Here is a 21611-nt window from a genome sequence, read left to right as displayed (position 1 = left end):
CCAGATTTCAAAACAACTGGTTAACTCTATGCTCAGACATTTGAAAGTTGTCATAAATTCTACAGGATGTACTACAAAATACTAACTAACAGAAATACTACAATATTTACTAATATATGCAGATTTCATTAAAGCGTACGAAGACTTTTAGGAAGTAACATTTCTGTTTTATTTATATTATTCATTTTCAAAAACGTTTTTAATATGTTCATAAAAAATTTAATGTAGTTTTTCTAAGAGAAATTTATAGATATTATTAAAAGATTTTCATTCTAAAATATTAATTTTCATAAATGAATAAAGAAATATTTCACTGAAACTCGTGTGAACACTTTTTACGTCGTAAAACAGCGTACGAACTCTTTTGTGAGCCACTGTAACATTATTACTGCATTTAGCTACGCAGGCCGCTCACGTTTTTTTTTTTTTTTTTTTTTTTTGTTCATTTTTAGACGATTTTGCTTTGCTGCAAAACAAAATTTTCTGCGTGGAACTCTTTTAACTGCAGCAATATTTTTGAAAGTATAAATTATCATTTGCTACTTGACAGTTTCATTTTCATGCAGAACGGAGCTTTTAAAGAAGCAGCAGATGGTAGACTATTTTTGTGCCCTTTCCAAAGAAAATTATTCGTATCTTGTTACTAAAACACGTTGCGAAAGCCATGGTGTTTTGATATCTATAGCTGCGGTAGGTAATATTGTCAAAACGAAAGATAAAAAATGTCAAAGTTTGGCTTCAAGTGGAAAAATTGTTCCAAATACATATCCAAGGAAAAAAAAGAGTGTTTCGAATGTTGCAAAGGTAATCTTTAATATAGAAAGAAAATCCACCTCAAAATCATTAAAATGCTCGATGTCAACTGTAAACAAAGTGATTAATGCTTATATGAATATTAAAAAGACGAAAACACCTGATCTGCATCGTCAAAAAAATCTTAAAGCATGGTTCAAAGAATCTATAGAAATGTTTTTAAATGAATGTTTCTTGTTTTTCATATAATAACATATTAAAATGAAGAGAGAGGAGAAAAATTTTAATATCAACTGCACGTATTATCAGGAACATATTTTATACCCACTTTTCAATAGGAAATACCGTCTATTTACCCACAGTAGCTTCAATTAGTAGAACTGCATCAAGACAGAGCAAGCAGCCACACATCAAAATCCAATGTGATACTAGAAACTATTACTAGAAATTATTACTAGAAAATTTCTAGAAAAATGGAACAAGAAGCGGGAATCGAGGCCATATCTTTCACTCGCATCTCTACTAAATCTTCTGATGTATTACTCATGGATGTTTGTGCTTCTGGACTTGAAGCGGGTTGCCCAGGCATCGTCGACCTACAACCCTCCTTGGACTTGAAACTCCCTCTTGAAAACTATTCAAGAGGCATGAGATAAAATATCTCTTCCAACACTACAAAAGCCTTTATTGTCTTCAAAATTACGATGTAGAAAGCTAGTAAAGAATCAGAGTTATCAAATAGAACTTTTAAAACACAAAATGTTTAGGTATGATATTTCTGTAAACACAATGAAAATCGTCTAAATAATATGCACACAGCCTTTGTACTTCCTTATAAATAAAACGTTTTGAAGCATTCGAGAGTTAATGCCTGTATGGAAAGTTAGCTCATGGGTGCTCTTTAAATAACAGTATCAATGTTATAAAATACATTCATAACTATCAGCAGTTGATATTAACTGAATAAGCTCGACATCTTCGCTTCTTTTACAGACGGGGGCTGAGGATATAAATACTGCGTTAATCTCCCAAGAAACGAAGTAAAACGCTTATCATGAGCTCGAAGCCTTCGGCTTATCGTTAAGAACACGCTAACGATCACAGGAAAGAGCCTGATCTTTCCCTTCATTTGCGTAAATTATAATGTAGGAGTTAAAAGAGCATATCTGCAACGGTTTTCGCTCTCAAAATAAAGATCTAATTAGCATTCATAGAAAATTTGATATAAGCATTTTAGGATCTGCCTTAGGAAGAAGCGAAATATTTTCGGAATTCTTTCATATTCTTTAAAATGGTAAAACATGAAGAAAGTGTTTGGTTCACTTATGTTTCATAACTGTTTGTATTACGATAAAATAGAATGTTTATATGTGAATGCGCTAACGTATATATGCGTGTGTGCGTATACACTGTACCTGAAATGTCTTAACCCGGATTCTGTTTTCAAAAGGGTTATTCATGGACGTTTACTTAATCAATTTTGCATGTTTTTCTGTAATTTAAAATTTTTAATGAAGATGTTTCGAATTTTAATGTATTTCTGCCTTGCGTTAAAATGAGAACGGAACTGATTTAATGAGAAATATATCTGTAATGAAATTCGAGGAAATAAGTTTAAATGAAGTGCTAAATACAAAAAAAATCCCGTTTTGGCATTTTTAAACAAAAACAAAACTAATTCTTTTTAAAATAGGTCTAATCTAAATTTTTATACATTTCCCTTGCTTTATAATCATATTTATAAATATGTCATTTTCATTATAAAAAGCACAATATAAAATTTGTGACGGCCGTAAAACAAAATTTACCGATATATTGAGTTTAAGTCGGACATCGTGTTTAGAGGCTAAACAAAAAAATTAAAGAGAAAATTGTTTGCATTCGTTTTTAATCAAAATAATGTATCAATATAGAAAACGATTTCTGATATTATCAGTTTCAATGACGAGCATCTGAATGCATATGATCGTGTAAAGCAGTGATCAATACATTTTTTTTTCAAATAAGAGATCTTATCTTTGATATTATCAGAATTCGTGTTCTGGAAAATACTAATAAGCTTCAACATCGTTATTTGTCCAACTTGTAACCGTATTTTAATAAATTAAAAATAGTTTTACATTAATGAATTTTTAGATTAGGTTTCTTAATTTCTAAACATTCGTCAAATGTTAACTAATGACCTACTCCATTTCTAAGTAACTTATAAATTATTTGTGCAACATATATTTGTGTACAACATTTCTAAGTAACTTATAATTTATCTGCGTGAAAATTCTCTTGTCTTATCTATTATAACAAAATTATAAATTAAAGAACATTACATGCAAGTAAAACACACACTTGTACAAATAAAAAGAAATAAAGAAAATGAATTATAAATTAAACAACATTACACATAAGTAAAACACACACACTCACAAATTAAAAAAACGTAAGGAAAAGAAGAAAAAAGATAAAAAATATCACTGATTGGGATTTAATGTATAAAACAAATCCGCTTATTCTAACGTTTTTTTCTTACTTGCCCCCTTAGAAAAGTTATAAAAATGATATAAAAAATCATAAATATTGAAACGGAGTGTGCCTTTCAATTTTTGTCGTAAAGAAGTAACACTGCTAGTGTTTTATTTTTATAATAAGAATCAAAAATTCTTAAATCTAAGTATAGAAATCTGTAGAGTGTATAAAAAGATAGATTTCGTATTTTATGCAGAATTAATTATTTTCATTTAAAAATGTCAAACTGTAAATCTTGAACATTGGGTATCGTGTTCAATGTTCTTACTGTTATCTAGCTCAGAAACCAGCAGGCCTAAAGGTAAATAATTTGACACATACATTATTGGATGATAAATGTGCGCACCTCGAAGCAATTTTTCGATATTTTATTTAGATTATTTTTTTAAATTTAATTCTGATATAATTTTACGTTAATTCTTCGCACATGTACTAATACTTGCAGAATTTCAAGCATTCCGCCATACTGATGCAGCGAAATATTTATGTCGAGTTTATTAATCTCTAACGTAATGGCATTTTTTCTAATAATATCAGTCGGTTCTTTTCTTTTTCCACTTGCTTGTTATATCTCTATCATATTTAAATTCCCGTATCGAAAAATGTTAAATTTTATACCACCGTAAAATTTTCAGACATTAGGAGTATTTAATATCTCAAATAATGCCAACATTTGGCCCACTTTTTAAATAAGAACGAAAAAAATATTTATTACACTATTTTCAACAACATTTTCACTAGGCAGCATTGTGATTTTATGCAGAGGGACTAGTTTTAACTAGTCTTTTCTGACATTTTTAATTAATCTCATTATTTTTCGCAATAAGAATGATAAAAATATAGAGAATAGAATAGCTAAAATAGAGGAATATTTTCAGAGAAATAAGGCTTATTTCTACAGATGTCTTTTGTCATTATATAGTTGCACTCTTTTTAATTTTATTAGTGCATGTAACATTACTGTTTATATTTTGGTTCATTTCTCTTCATTCAACTCATTTTTTATGCATTTATTTATTTCGACTGATATATAAATTTACAGAATTTAAGAGTTAATCGGGGCTTAAAATAGTGAGACTCAAAGACGTTCGGGACTTTATAGTTAATTGTCGTGGTGTTCGGGATCCCAACAATTTTGATTCTTAACACTATACCTATTTTGTTGTTCCCATATGTCAGAATCACCGAAGAAACCAACCTTCATTATTCAAATTTCTTGCTCCAAAAGCATTTAAAAAAATGATAAAGTCGAGTGGCGGAGTGTAATTGTCCTCCGCATCATAGTTTTATTGACAAATAATTTCTCAAAGAGCGGCACATAACTCAAAATTCAAGAGCGTAGTGCTAAATTTTGCATTATTTAAATCATCTTTATTGCCGCATAAGCTGCTTTTATTATCGTATATTATTATTCCCTATCAATCTTGTAACCATGCATTATAGCCTATGTCCATTTTCGGCATGTGTACTCAATGAGTGATGTTTTCAACTTAACTCGTTTATGTTGTTATCTCTTTTGTTATACTTTTGTTTTAAAATGCTCTTTGTATCTCAAAATTAATAATGTGTTAATGTATTCTGGAGCTTTAATATATATATATATATCATAATATGTGTAATTTGTACAATGTGTATGAATATATAAATGTAGTTGACTTTTGTACATTACAATAAGCTTCGTTAATGTATGTACAACAATGTTCTTTAAAGCTAAATTTCTGAAATATGTGTTTTTATCGTCGTTTTATTTTCTATGCATTTCTCTTTTATTTCATACTACTATTACTCTATTACTTGCATTGAATCATGGGCAACTTGCAATAACATTGCTGCCTAATAATAGTTAACATTTGTGTGTAGTCATTATCCTCATCATACTATACTTCGCATCTATTTCTTCGCTGTCTCTGACATTTCACTTTCTGGCATTCACCGTTTCTATCTAATAATATTATTTATTACATTTGCTCATTGTCAGTTTTTTTGCAGTCATCCATATTATGCACATTTACCATCTACTCTTCGTGGTTTATCTTATAGCACCTCTCGTTAATAGTTGTTTGTAACTGTACTGATGAAACGCTGTCATAATTTATGATTTAATTTGATACTCTTTGTTATTTACTACTGTACTGAATTAAAAACCCTCTGACCGGCAAGGGTTTCACTAAGAAAGCTCAAATTTCTGAAACCTGCCATGAGAAAGAGGTATTTTTTAATGCCAAAATGCCCCTGGTACTTTATACCTGGATTTATGTACTTTTATTATATTGCTTTAAATTCTTGGATATCTTTCAAGATGCATGTATATACACGTTTTCACAGACAGCGCTAAAATATTCTAATCCGTATATATATATATATATATATGGACGTCCTTTCCGATCGGAGGATAAGGCATTTCTATCACCTAATTTTGCATCTGTATGTTTATCACGTATATTTAGAATCTATTTAACAAACAATATTTTTCACATCAAAGCTTGGCTTTAGAGTATATATCATAATCTAATTTGTAAAATGTTTTCAGAATGTAATTTGTATGTAATCGTAGCACACTTGAACTCATTAATAACCTCATTTGATAACTTTAATCATTACTAAAAATAAGATTTTTAATCCAAATAAATAGAAAAGATCAGACAGTTTGATTTATTTCAACTTAAATATTGTAAATAAGTAATTGCTAAGTCAAGTGGCAATAGCTTAAAGTATAATAACATTTATATTTGGAAATAACGGAAAATACTTCCAGCTCAAGTGAAGCAAGAAAATGTATCACTTTGCGAATCTCTGTCTTTCTCACTGCATTATTTCACACAAAACTCTTCATTGTAAACAATATTAAATAATACTTTATTTATCGAATTCTGATGTTTACCAGTCCTTAAGGCTTATGTATCAAGTTATACTGAGATTCAATAAAGATTCATTTCTAAATTGATATAGTCACCTTGGAATGAATCATATCGAATTTAGACATTTCGAATTTTGATTTTCAGGTAATTCATCATTACAGTTTATATTTTTTTTAACTTAAGGTTCTTGGATTTAATTGCCATGGGAATATTTAATTTACAACTCCTATATAAAATTTTATTCATAATCTTCATCAACATATTCAGAGTATTTTTCCTCAACCTCGAAGAAGAAATTCACGAAGTAAAAACTATAGAATAACTTTATAGAATAATGCAAAAAATAAAGCAACCGTGAAAAGTAAGGACAAAGAAAATAATGTTACAAATTTAACAAAATTGCGCTATAAATAGTAACAGAAATCTATAAAATGAAGGCTTTATGAAGTAGTACAAATTGGTAATTAAAATCAATCAATGTGAAGTAAACCAAAAAGAATTTCATGACCGAAAAATACTCTATTTTTGTAATTGCTTAGTCAAATTTTAAAAAAATTAATAAAACAGATATCATTATAATTTATCAAATTAAAAAAATTAATGAAAAGGAATGTTAAAATAATTTATCAACCTAAACGAAATTCGTAAGAAATAATCGGGCCTTTAAGATTCCTGTGCCTGAAAATAGTGTAATGTAAGACTCATATTCAAATATAAGATAGTTAGACTGCCTAAAAATGACCTGCTGATCATGAAAACCAAGAAATGGAAACCGCTAGTATGGAGAAGATTGCGCTAGAAAAAGCTCCTTGATAAAGTTATACAAATGAAAAGACGCTTCGTGATAACTGATGAATACTAATCTAAACATGTTTAATTTGGTTTAATTTTATTTCAATCTAAACTATCAAAAGCTGTTTCATCTCGCAAATGTTTTCCTAGCTGAACTGTAGATAAAAGACTGGGAAGAAAGTAAATATTATGAATCACATCTAAACCAGTGTAGTAGAGAAGAAATAAAATTGAAATATACCCTTTTCCTTTCAGTCCTTTTAGAATCCTCTATAATATACTTTATTTTTAAAGTGTATCTGTACTTATCTTAGTAGACTAGCTCTCCCGTCTTACAATAGAGTATCTTCACCTTTTGAGCTTAAAGACATTTGAGTTTCTTTTACTGAACTTTATGTACTCAAAAGGATTCTAGTAACTCGTACATTCTTTCCCAATGGAGTCAAAGCATGTATCACCGAAATCCCTCGCCGATAACATTATTATTGCAGATATCACGGATTCACTCTAGTCTTTGCAAGCACCTTCAAAGTAGAGGCTTAGTTTCAAATTGAAAGCTAACTGCCCATTCACAAGACATATATTATTATTGCAGATAATATTATTATTGCAGATATCACGGATTCACTCTAGTCTTTTGCAAGCACCTTCAAAGTAGAGGCTTAGTTTCAAATTGAAAGCTAACTGCCCATTCACAAGACAATATGGCAACCGAGGAACACAATGATATTCACATTGGGTTCAGCGGAAAGGTTTCAGAAGATCTGCAACAATCTTAAAAAAGCACAGCTTTTTTTTTTTTTAAATAACACTTTTAATAAATTTTCCGTTATTCAAAACTTTCGGTTTTCGCTTTTTAATTTAATAAAAAATCTTAAAATTTGTGGGCGCATTTTTGTATACATACATACATACAGTATAGCATACAGAACTATATAGAAGGACTTTAAGATCTTCCCTCCAATCATATTGTTCGAATCGAAGTGTTCCTCGTGCAACATTCGTTCAGAAACATTAATTAGTTGAGATAAAAACTTGAGTCCAGTCACTTGTCGAATATGTAAAATTGACTATCAGGTCACTTCACATATACGGCATACATACATATTCAATATTTGCTACATTTTTATTAAATAGGAGCAGAGAATACGAGCTCATTTCTGATTTGATTCGAAATGAATAAATGAACGATACAATGGCCCTGTCAAAAAAAAGTAAGGTGACGCATAGAAACGTAAGCCAGCATAATGGATAGAATAAACAAATTATTTATTGTTGTTCACTAATGCTCACTTCTCTGACTTAAATTCAGCACAAGCCCACAAAAATTTTCGTGGCAAGGAGCGCAAGATTACGCCTGTTGCTGGCAACAGCCTTGAGCATCTTAACAGAGGACAGTGAGACTTAGCAAAGTTCCTCCCCCAGTTTTGATAAAGAGCACCCCGGGATGACGGGTCCGAGGGTCTTCAACCCCTTTTCCCCTACCACCAATCTCTTGAGAAGACTTTCGGCTCGACGCATATTTAGAATGCCTCCATGCCGCACGGAGACTATACATTTACAATCGACATTATACCATACCTTCTCTAGGATTCGAACCCGAGCTCTTCGACACAGCAGTCAGCGACGCTAACCACTATACCGGTTGGACTGCTAAAAAAATAACCTTATAAGGTATTTCTCCCGCCTTCCTAGCGTGCCTTCGTCGTGTGGTGGTCTGCACACTGGGCCGATATTCCAGAGGTCCGTGGCTCGATTCCCAGTGAAAACGGTTGCTAATGCTTCATCTTTTCGGCTTTTCCAATTAACCTAATGGTTCTCTACAGTGGCGTCCGAACTAAAAACGGGTGTTGGATGTGGATTCTCCACACCCAGGATTTTGCGATTGTGTCCCCTAGAAACGCCAGTCGCCCTTTAAAAGCGGGAATATATAAGGTATTTCTTCCGCTTTCCTAGCATGCCTTCGTGGTGTAGTGGTCAGCACACTGGGCCGGTATTCCAGAGATCCGTGGTTCTATTCCCGGCGCAAACGGTTGCTAATTTTTCATCTGTCCGGCTTTTCCAAATACCCTAATGTCTCTACAGTGGTGCCGAACTAAAAGAGTGTTGGATGTTGATTCCCCGCACCCAGATTTGGCAATTGAGTCCCCTAAAAACCTCAGTCTCCCTTTAAATGGGGGAGTATATAAGATATTTCTTCCGCCTTCCTAGAGTGCCTTCGTGGTGTAGTGGTTCTGTATGCTGGGCCGGTATTACAGAGGTACGTGGTTCGATTCCCGGCGAAGGGAATTGCTCATTTTTCACCTTGGCTGCTTCCAAAAAATGCCTAATGTCTCTACAACTTTTACTCCAAATAACAATTGCGATGATTGATGAATTATTAAAATTGATTGGCCAAGACAAGGTAACGCAGGCCTACATTTTCATACAATAATAGTGTGATCTCGAAAATACCTCAAGGATAATGAAATTGAGAGATGCTGTGTTAAATTTTGACTGCCGCTTATTTCCCACAAGATAAAGCTTAAGAAATATAGTAATGGTAAGAATGGTATGAAAGATAAGTATTACGTATACCCAATCCCTTGCCAAACCGATTGGACAGCTTTTTGCAAATTCGTGTACTTTTAAGTATTATAGAAATGATCTGCTACCAAAGATTTCACAGCTAGAAGTCTATACTTTTAAATATTTGAATAACGAATGTACACGTTTCTTAATTTTTCGAGCATATATTCATGAGAAATTATATCATGTTTTATGTTACGTTTATTTTACGTTTATGCTTTATTTAATATGCGCTACTTTATGACAAAATAGTTTAAGAAAGTATTTTTTTAATTTAAATTAATTAACATAGAGAAACTTATAAACTCTCATTAACATATGAGAAAATGGAATACTCAAACAGGGCAAACTACGAAGGAATTTCTGGTACGTAAGAAAATACTTTGCTAAAACAGTTGATATATTTTAACTAATGATTGCGTTAAATTTCGTCATCAAATAGGACGATGATTAACGAGCTTGCAATATCACATATTTCATCGAAATACTCAATAGAACTTAATTGGAAACTCAGAAGTTAATGCAGATCCGTAATCTGTTAACGATTTCGACGAAGATTTATGAAACAGATTAGAAAATTTGATGAATTATCCTGCTCCAAGCACCGAAGCAACTCTAAGACGCAGAAATACAAAGTTTGGCATCTCAGGGATGAATGATTACGTAGAGTTCGTTTTCTTAACTCCAGATATTTCTTAAGAAAGTAGAGAAAAAGGTTATATTTAAAAAAATTATTAAACAGTTTGCAACAACTAGAAACTTCATTGCTTAAAAAAATCATAAGAATTTCTTTATCAGTGAACTATTTTTGCCTGCTAATATTTCGTAGATACCGGTAATCGAGAATGAAAAATGTCTGTACCGATTTAAAAGTACATGTTTCATATGTATCCTTTACATTATTTTCAGTGTACTTCTAGCATAAATGTTTTCCATATGATATTAATATAAAACACATGCTCTGCCCTAAAATGCAAATCATGTTAAAATCCAAGAAAATCTTTCTCACTGCAAATTGTTTTATATATAGTTCTGTATTTTATTTATTTTGAACGTTAATCGTTTTCTTTTTGCGCTAATATGTATTTTCAAAGGCTCCAGTCAACTCAATCTATTTTACGCGAAGTTAAAAAAATAATGCAATAGCTTCTTTATAAATTGCGAAACAAAATTAAATCCTGGCAGTGTTGAAATCGGGTGATTTTGAATTTTACGATAAAAGTGCAAATACGGACTTATTTGCTTTCATTTAACGTACGTTTTACATCACCTAACTTATACCAATCAGAAAGAATACAGCGAAATTCATTATCTCTTGTTTGTGCGTAGGGGTTTCTTAACAGCTTCAGGACGAGATTATGGTTAACTAATGTTTAAAGATAATTTTAAGGCAGGAATACACATGATTGAATATCGTGAATAGCTCCAGAATGAATGTCATAGGAGTTCATTAGGAGAGTCATTAACTTATTTTGAAGCAGGAGATGTGAAAAATATGCAGTGCCCTCGCCGGCTTCGAACTTCGACCTCTCGAACACGCGCCGAGTGTGCTATTGTTACACCACGAAGTCGTGCTGGAATGTGCGCACTGAATATGCTTCTAATTACACCACGAAAGCGTGTTGGAACAAGCGAGAAATATTTTTTTAAGATATACAGAATCTTTTCTCCATTCATTGTCTTATCCTTCCTCCATCGTTTAGAGCTATCTTCGCATCTTATGTAGATCAGCTATGTCGCCCCACGATTTTTCATGACTTCACATGTTCTTGTAATTCGGCTACGTCGTCTTATCGATCGAGAGAAGGCGACATCTCTAGCAGAGGATGTCATTTTACAGAATTGATATACTATAATCATATATATGTTATATATAAATAGAAGAATGCTTTTCCTTGGCGAACAGAAAACTCTTATAAATGTGAAAACTAGAAATTAATAATACCAATAATGAAATGTCTATGAAAATGTAGAATGACCTTTAAAAACTTTAAAGATGAATAAATATCTTTCTTCCCGTATGATACTCAAATTTACAAGAATATTTGGCAGATGTGAGTGGTACTGTATGAGATAATCGATGTGCTATGTATAATGTTCCGTAATGGACAGATGGGATTTAAATATGGGACGAAAAAGGTAGCGATGTCAATAATAACTGGAAAACTATCATGTATGCATTCGCGCATTCTCGTTTTAGAATAAGACTCTAGTAATGTTATATAAACAATGCACTTTTGTTATGCATCAATTCAAATTACAGCCGTATCAATATGCTTATCAACTAGAAAATACTTAATGACTGTTTGCAGCAAGAAATAATCCATTATTGCAACTCATATCGTATCATGGTGTAATAGATGTCATTTGGTACTACGAGTTGAATGCCTTCTATCACGAAGAGGTCTGTGGAGTCAAAACGTGTGGTACAGTGCTATAAGAGAATCAAGATTAATTTCCAGATATAGTTTCAATAACGAACGTTTTCCGAGCATTAAAACTCTCTAAGACAAGTTTATAAGATAATAATCACTAACATTGCTATGTTATTAAGTTTAGGTTATGTCATAGTTTATAATAAATTTAGGAATTTACTAATTTGCAAAAATTTGGCTTACATTAGAAACAGAAAGTGAGAGTTTCTAATTCACATATGTGTGCTTAAGTGCAAAACTTGCAAGATCTTAGTTTTATTTAACAAGTAATTTTGCACCGGTAGAGTCCTCTTATTCCTTATATATTACTTTTTCGCAGATGTATGCGCAGAAACTAACAGGATTGAGTTAATTATTCCTGAAGCCTTGTAAGTGTACTCCTAGGTCCGTCTTAAAGTGCATGTGCTTCTGAGAATAGCTGTATGGGACAAAAAACGAAATTGTTTGAGTAAAAATAGTTAGTAGGCAGTTAAGTAGAGAAATTAAGAATTCCATCTGTTTAAATAATAATATTATTATAATATTAATGTATTAGGACATAAATATTGAATTCAATTGAATCAAACCTTCAATTGGTTATTATTATATAAAGTTGCCAAGCAATATTTTTATTAGATATAAACATTATCAGCAAATTAGTTCTTCAAGGTTGCTAAAGGAAATTTTTGCTTACTTTATGATGATGTCTGGGTTGTTGCTACTTGACACATAACTTAATTAAAATTATATTGCGATGGTTTGCACCAACAGTTTAAAATATAACGGGTAAAGATTAAATAGGACGTTATTGAAACATCTGATGACGGAGCTTTGCATTTACTGTAACAACGCAATTTAATGTTTCACGCATATTACAACTTTTTGCACTGCTACTTTCTTATCACACATTATTTCCCATCGAATGCTTCTAGATAGGCTGTTTTTCCACTAGTTTCCTTCAGCAGAATCAGATTCGTATTTAATGTAAGAAACATCAAAAACAACTTCATACTGTAGAGGCATTAGGTTATTTCGAAGCAGGAGTCATAGAAAACGAACCACGAACTCGAACCACGGACTCGAACCACGAACCTCTCGAATACGTGCCTAGTGTGTTGACCACTATACCACGAAGGCATGCTAAGAAGGCGGAGAAAATACCTTTTAATACGTTTTATTAATGAATAATATCAATATAATTTGCATATAAGTTACTAATAATGGCAAAAAAAAAATATTTCAAGTACACAAAAGGACACAAAATTCCAAATAAATTTAAAGCAATGTCTTATTCTCAAGTGGGTAATACATGAGTATAATCATCAATTTTGGTTCCAGACATCATATAAAAAACTTTTGAATCTAGGAATTTGAAACTTTGCAAGTGATTACCATGTGTTCTATATGAATACAGAAATGATTTAGCTGCCGGAAATTTTGTCGTTAATGAAAATTTTTGAAAACGTAGCTTGATCTAAGAATTTAAAACTTTGCACATTACTCTTCTCTTTCTTCGAGTACTTAGTATGAAACAATTATTTCTATTGAGTTTAACCATTGGATGCTTTTCTGCTATTCTAGTCTTGTTGCTTATGGTTGTGATTAGGCCTTACTACTCAAAGCACGTAAATTTAGAAATCTTAAAGATATTCTAAATAATGATTGGCACAGAACCAGCAATTTTAATGAAAATTAAAAGAAAATGCAGAGCTTTAGTTAGGGCGTTCAGCGGCTGGGGACAACTGAAAATTTTACGCCCCTTCCTGTTTACCAAGAATGGAAAACATTTCATTTTAAAAATTCACAACATCAGTTTGGCGCCCCCTGATGCTTCTCCTGGAAAGTCAATCCTTGCCCCCCTCTATCTACGCCCCAGAATAAATGTATTATATAGGAAATCATTTAACATCATACCGATTTTGTATGGTACGAAAGTGGTTTGATAATGTGCTAGTTTTTAAGTAATTAGCTTGTTATGAATTTTTTGATAAATAAATAATGACTCCATAATCCACAGATAAAATCTAAATATATGTTTTCTCTTACCAAAAATAGTAATGAAGTATATTAACAGTCCAGAGTACCAGAGCTGTCAACCGCCTTGGTCGGTATAGAAATTAAAGGTTTTGGCTGCCATATCGTTGGGCCCAGATTTGAATCTTGGAGAAGGCTTAGATATTTGTAAGTGTATAGCGTTTTTGCGATATCAGACACTTAAAATACACTGTAAGACGAAAGGCTCTCGTGTGGCTTGGTGTTAAGGCCTCTCAGAGATTCTCTTAGCTCTCAAAGACAACTGAGACGGACTTGGGCATAAGGCATATGCCAACGATCTTGCTATCCTGGACATAATAAAATCCATAGTCTTGTTCTGAGAAACGTCAAAAAAAAAAAAAAAAAAAAAAAAAAAAAAAACGTTAGCTTTCGTTAATATCTCTTTCTTAACGTTACTCTTACTTCGCTGTCTTTTAGCCAGGTTATCAAATAACGCATTACTATTATTTGACATTATTTTGATTTTAAACCTATTTCTGAATTTATGTACTGATTTTATTTATTTGATTTTTAGTGCCTTTCGTATAGTAATTTTACTATGCATGTTTTCTTAAATGAAGTTCTGTAATGTATTATTTTTGTAAATATGTATTTTATGTGATATGCTATAGATTTTGTAATTCTGAGTCCACCTACGCTTCATCTGTAAAACAACTCCATTAAAATTTGAGATATAGGCAAAAACACTTCTGACTGGGCCTTGGCGATAGTTTTTATTGTTAAGTTGGCGATATTTTGAGATTTCTAGCCATGAGCTGAAAATTCTGAAAGCTTCCATAATAGTCATTTTTGAAGCTGTAGGAAGAATTTTTCGTGAAACTTTCAAAATCGCTGGGGCATCCTTATATACACGTCTGCGTTTGAGCCGTCGAAATAACCTCATTAAGATCAGACAGTCAGTTCAAAGAACTGTGCGATTACGATGAAATCTTGTTCGCTGCCTACTGTTATACAGTTAACTATGTGAGTGATTTTGCTGATTTTCAATATTCCTCACGTATGAAGGAAATTTGTCTTATTTCTGATTTTCCCCTAAAGCTATATACAGACGTTTACTTTGCTTGGAAGTGTTATTTATTTCAATAAAGTGTAAATTTCTTCCTGCTCATCTGGTATAGTAGTTCTAAAGATCGATATGCATCCGTAGCTCGCAGCAGATTCCAGAAACACACATCTGATTTATCTCTTCCCAAACTGGATAACGACTGCTTAATAAACTTTTCATTATGTTTCATAAAGCTAATATAAAAATTTAAATGTTATGTAAATATACGAAGCATTACTTTTACACTGAACTTTAGTGCATTACAATGTATCTGATATTAACAAGAGCGAAATGGCCATTATTCTACAAAGTGTTCAATCACGTTTCTAAGAAGGAAAAAAAAAAAAAAAAAAAAAAAAAAAAAAAAAAAACGAAGCGAAAACAGTTAAAATTGCAAGGCTCAAAAATATCGTTTACCTTTTTCGCATTTGATATACATGGCAATTTACACTACATTTCATTGCACATTAATACTGAATTATCCTTTAGACATGTCACGTACCTATTGAAATTAATAACAAATACTATTTCCAGTTTCTATGATTTAAAATATATCATATACAGGAAGCAAAATAAAAACGTGGTTTTCGAGAAATAGCTCATTTAACTTCGTAATATGGACATAACTATTCTATTCGCATCAAAATCGTTATTTCAGACACGTAATTTTAATACTGCGAAATTCAAAACCTACACCTCAAGAAAAATCTCTTCAGATGTAAGAATAAATTACCACTCTTTAGCATCCAAGTTGAATTTTATTTTCTTGCGCTTTCTGGCTGCTTCATTTAATCATTAATGTGTCATGAAAAATTTACATTTTTGGAACACATAAACGCGTAATATGACGTGAGTACGTAGAATAAATAGCTTGTCTTGGAAGCTTTCTCAAATAATTGTAATGTGCGGAGTAAAGTAAATTTGAGATTTAAAATTCATGACACGAAAATTTCTCCTTTTTTGTTTAGCTGTTGCTTGAGAAATTTCTTTCAAATTAATCATCCCCAGGTAAATAACTATATACTTATGTAAATTTAACTTGCAAAACTGGTAAAAAATTTATTATTTTTTAATTACTTTTTGTCTTAAAGTTTTAAAGTTTAAAAATTATCAAAGAGAATTTTATATCTCGAATGGTTTACTTCAGTTTTCTTAAATAGCATTCTGTATCCTTTAGTTTATTAAAATTTTTTCAATAGTTAAGCTACCAGGAGAAGAAATGAAGAAAAAAAAGGTTTCTCAAAGGAAAACTTACATTATCAAAATTTATGAATAGTACGTCATTTCTAAATGTGATACTTAATTTTCTTCCTTTCTTTGATTTTGAAAGAGAATTAGTAGAAACATTTTCAAATCTAAAGAATTCTGTGCTCGTTTCATTCACCCACGCATGAACATTTTGATATTATCAAGGAAAGAATAAAGATGATCGATTTCCATCATATTTATTTTCTGTGCATATCTGAATGAAACTGCTGTTGGAAAAAATATGGATCACAACCTTTTAATTCGATATCTACAATACAAACATTTACTATAAAATACCTTCATACCTTTAAATTAATTTAATCAAATATTTATTTTACATAAATGCATAGTTATTATTTTAAGAAAGGTTAGGTTATTTGAATATGACAAAGCATTCAACAGCTATCTTTCCAAAGGAGGATGCTTTCATGGAGGATATTTTAAGGAGAACTGGTGTATTCACGTTACACATGGGAAAAACAATGAAAATTAGCCATGCAGCTGGCCCGTTCACCTAGATTCGAACCGGGTTGAATTACCAATATTAATCTGTCTTAACCAATCAACCATTAGTGGAATACTTTCACGAAGGTTGCTTTTGATTTGTTTCTGTGATAGTGGCAAAGCCTCGAGGGGTATCTGCTTAATGAGAAGGATGCCTCCGTGGAGAACTTTCTAAGGGGAAAAGATTCGTATACACGTTACACATGGAGAAAAACACGAAACCGCCTGTGCAGCCAGTCTATTCGCGGGATTCGAACTTCGAACCGAACTACTAGTGTGATGTGCTCTGTAAGGAAAGACTGCAGAATAAAATGATTCACAGTATCGAATTTGATGGGAACTGACAGAGGAGAAAATGTCAAAATACACAGACTGGTTGAAATGACTTGTGTATTATAAAAGAAATATATTTGTAAAATATAGTACACATATCCACTTAACCACTTAAACATAGTTATAGCGTCATGTTTTAGAATCCTGCGTTTACATGCGTTAATTGTAGTATCACTCTAGTAGTTCTTAACCTTAAACTAATACGTAATTTATTATGGTTTTATAAACTTCAATCAGTCATATTTTAGAATCTTCTATTTATATATGAAATTCATAACATTCTATGCAATTGTTTAAAACCATTAAACTTATATTACTGTTTATTCGTAATTTTAAACTGTTTATTCGCAATGAAATATTTTATTACGTTTATAGCATTCATTAAGAAATGTTGGTATAAAGAAAATACAAAATTGCGCAAAACTTCAATTTATTTGTTTTTTTACTTCGATATGTATTTCTCAAACTCTTAGCAAGGCATAATTTAACTAACTACTCATAAGTTAACTTCAGATAAAGTCATAACTGCATACAGGGCTGTGACGGAGATATTCTAAGTTTTGGGATTCATTATGTTACGTATACGGAGAAAAATGTTGTTACGTAATGCTATCATATCATTCGTCACGCAAACGATCATGCAAATATTAACATTACACGAAACGTAACATTTACTCATCCTGGCAAACAACCAGCCTCTTATGGCGTTGCCTTTCGATGTGATATATGATTTATAATTATTTCAAATTATACGTTTATTACCGCAATTCAAACTCTAACTGACTGCAATGTCAGTGATTTTGAAGCAAAAGAAGCACTTTTTATTAGTTTACATCTTTCTTTTATTTTTAACAACCTGTTTAAAGCGCCTAACTTCAAAAACATTTAATTTATAAGGCATCCAGATGAAATTCTTATAAAAATTGGCAACATTATTGAAATCCCTAAAAGTCGTTTCTGTTTCCACATATTACATATATTGCTACAGAATCGTTTAATTCCGTCAGATTTTGCCAAATTAATTCAGTATGTTTTGGGTATGAATAATCGCCACACTGCAGAAATCAAAGTTTTGTAAAGCATCGTATTAAAAAACTTTCATTTCGAGAAATATCATTAATACTGAAACAATCTAGTATTTTTAAATACCGATAATTTTAGAAATTACAGAAAATACTTTCACCATCTCACCCATACTTCTTTTATGTTAATTAAACCGTGATATATAATTCTCTATGGGCATGAAGCGAAAGTTATCTCCAAGTAAAATAATATTATGCTTGGAATATATCAACATCTTTGTAAAATATGGCCTAAACTTCGCCCTAAAGCATTTCTTGGGAATGTTCAAACCCATCGGTCATATAGTCGTCTCATCACCGTAAGGGTTCGTATATATTTCTACAGTGAGTAGATTGATATTACACCCGTGAGGTAGGAAGGAAATGCACACACTGTTACTGCACTACTGACTTTGCATACAACAAATCCTTACACGGAAGCCAAATTCGCACCAAAGATTTAGAAATAGAAGTCAATCTGCTCTGTATCTTCTAGGGCGGTGAAATTCACAACACTAGCATTTGTATGATCACTTTTAAATACGAAATGTGGTAAACTTTCATTGTTCACCACAGGTATGTACAGGGGATGGAAATCAAACTCTATGCAATAAATAACATAAATATTTTACTTTGCTCCAACAAACAGTATGCAAACACAACATAAAATTACATCTTCAGAAACACATTTATAATAAAAAAGATCTGAAAGGTTTTAGATTTTAAATTACCTCCAAAGAGGCGTTTTTTTAACATTTTGTGTGTTACCGTTATTTATTAAATATCATGTTCTACGTACTCAAACCATAAAATTCAGTTCAACAGCAATATCGCAAAATAATTTTTAAATGAGCATATCTTTAGAATTTCCGATACAGTATCTCACGCGCTGGAGATAAAAACGTTTTTGTTTTTTTTTTCTCTCGTACTGTGTTGCCATTGCTCGCTTTGAAATCGTTTAGCTTTTTTAATCAAAAATAAAAATTTGAAGTGTTACAAAATATGAAATCGCTAACAAAAACAAACTTTTAATTCAAATTAGGGCTTCCACTTGTCCATATTCTTTGGAAGATTACTTTAGTAAAATTTTAATAGCTCTAGGTGCAGATGTTTTATCACAATGCCAGAAACATACATACATTCATGCAGATTCTTCTTTATTTAATTTCTTGAAATATAATACAGGGCAATAATATTTGGTATCAACAATATGAAAAGTGAAACAACATTTATCGTGAATCGACGCAAAATGACAAAACGAAATTAATAGTCCTTCTGGGTAAATTGCCACTTTGGACTAATAATTGGGTGTTGCCACATAGCTAAAACAAACTGGTAGAAAACTTCGTTTATTTAAGCAGCAACACAGTGAATGTCGTAACAGTAGTACTGTGAACTTGTTCGATAAGGCAGGAGTTTCCAAAAAGCCGATGTTCTCCGGTCGATTGAAATTACTATAATATGTAACTTAGATAACTTTGGCACAGCAAAGAATATAATTTACAGAGTCATGGGACTTGGTGAAAAGCGTTACCAATCGTAGTAGCTGATTTAATAATTTTTTATTCTTGAGGAGAATATTTTAACATGAATAACTTAGCAGAATACGAGCATTTTGCACGGCTGTTTTTGATCGCATTTGTAACTTTTTACATCGTTACTACAATACAGTTGATGAAAGAGTGGTAAGCGGTGGCATATTGGCAAAACAACAAGTAACAGCAGGAATATAATGTGACCAAGTTTAGTAAAGACTATCTTTCACTTCATTTTGACTGGTTGTTTAAGCTTCAGTTTGTAAAATTTATATTAGTATTACGTAAAAATCATGTGAGAAGGATTAATTTTAAATGATGCAGTTTCTCAATGAGACTTTTTATAAATAGCTACCGTTTTTAGGAAAAAACGTCAATTAATAAAGAAGATTTTAGGGACTATTACAAATTAAATTTAAAATTTTGATTTACATAATTTTAGCGTGTATACACATAAAGATGAAAATGTTTAACATTTTTTAAATTATATCTCAATAATAATCTGTGATTTAAGAAATGCTCTGAACCTTGAAATACGAAGAGCAATCACTTTTATGATTTATTAAAATTCCAAACGCAAAGCTAATTTATAGCAAATATAGCAGAATAATATATATTTTGTGAAAGAGGGTTTCGAAATTTGAAACTTAAGATCGTGATCGCAAAAGTTATGGCACTTCATAAGATACACGAATATTTGCTTTAATGCATATAAATATTACTAATAAATCAGTGATATCAGTTTTTATTTAAACCTATTATTCCATATAATATTTGTGGATAAAAAACTGTCACTGTAGGTTTATTACTCATATTTGATAGCTAATTTGATTACAATACAGATACTGTTATTTTCAAATTGAGGAAATTTCGAAGTGCTTAAATCGTTTCTCAAATCCTTCAGGATTCATTCAATATGCTTTCTAATTCAGGTCCTCAACAACTGCTACTATAGACTTAAAAATTCTGTTTAATCACTGCTAATGCTTTTTAAAACATTGATGATAAAATATAACCTTTTTTTTTTCCAAAGAGCAAGAAAGGACTGTAAAAAAGAAGGCAAAAAAATTTTTTTCGAACTTCTTTTCAAACTATGCACGCATTTGAAAAGAGTTTCTAAAGATAAGCAGCAGCATTTAGTTTCTAGAACTGAAATAAGAATCCTTGATTTTTAGCTATGTCTTTATTTCAAAATAAATGCGTAGGTTAATGAAATTTCTCTAGGAATTTCGTAGACTTTGCATTAGATGTATTAGTTTTCAAGACGCAACATTTATTTATTATTTACTTTTCCTTCTTTTTATTCATTTCATTATTTGTTTTTGAAAGCAATCAAGGCTTTTCATTTTATGGAAAGGGCAGTTTAAAATGTTTCAAATTAAGATATGTACTATTTTTTCAATTTGCTTAGTTCCAGTTTTGCTGTTATTGTTATTATTACATATCTTGGTAATTATTACATAATAAACGCTTATCTAAATAGAAACTAAAGCATGGGATTAATATAATTATAATTTCAATTAGTATTAGGTATTTGATAAAGACAGAAGTTTATGTGCATAATTTTACATTGACAACTAATGGTATAATCAACAAAAAATTCTGATGTGTACACAACATGACTTCTTTGTACGGAATATTAAATTAAACGCTTTTTTGCTGCATTTTATTTCAGCTTATTTCCTAGAATGTCATTAGAGATATATTTCTCATTCAATTAATTCAGTTCTCACTTCGTGACAAGGCAAAAATGCATTAAAACCAGAATATCTATATTAAAAATTGAAAGAGATCGAAAACCATAACGCACCAAATACAGTTAAAACAACTTAAAAGAATTTTTACAATTGAAATTACAGTTTCTACGCAAAAACAAGCAATTGTTCAACGTGCAAGAAGGCACATTTTTCGGTGCACAAAACTGA

This window comes from Stegodyphus dumicola, chromosome 9 (assembly GCF_044657685.1).
Source record: "Stegodyphus dumicola isolate Sdum_Otavi_A_Nest chromosome 9, ASM4465768v1".
Taxonomy (NCBI): domain Eukaryota; kingdom Metazoa; phylum Arthropoda; class Arachnida; order Araneae; family Eresidae; genus Stegodyphus; species Stegodyphus dumicola.
Note: the sequence above shows the minus strand (reverse complement) of the source record.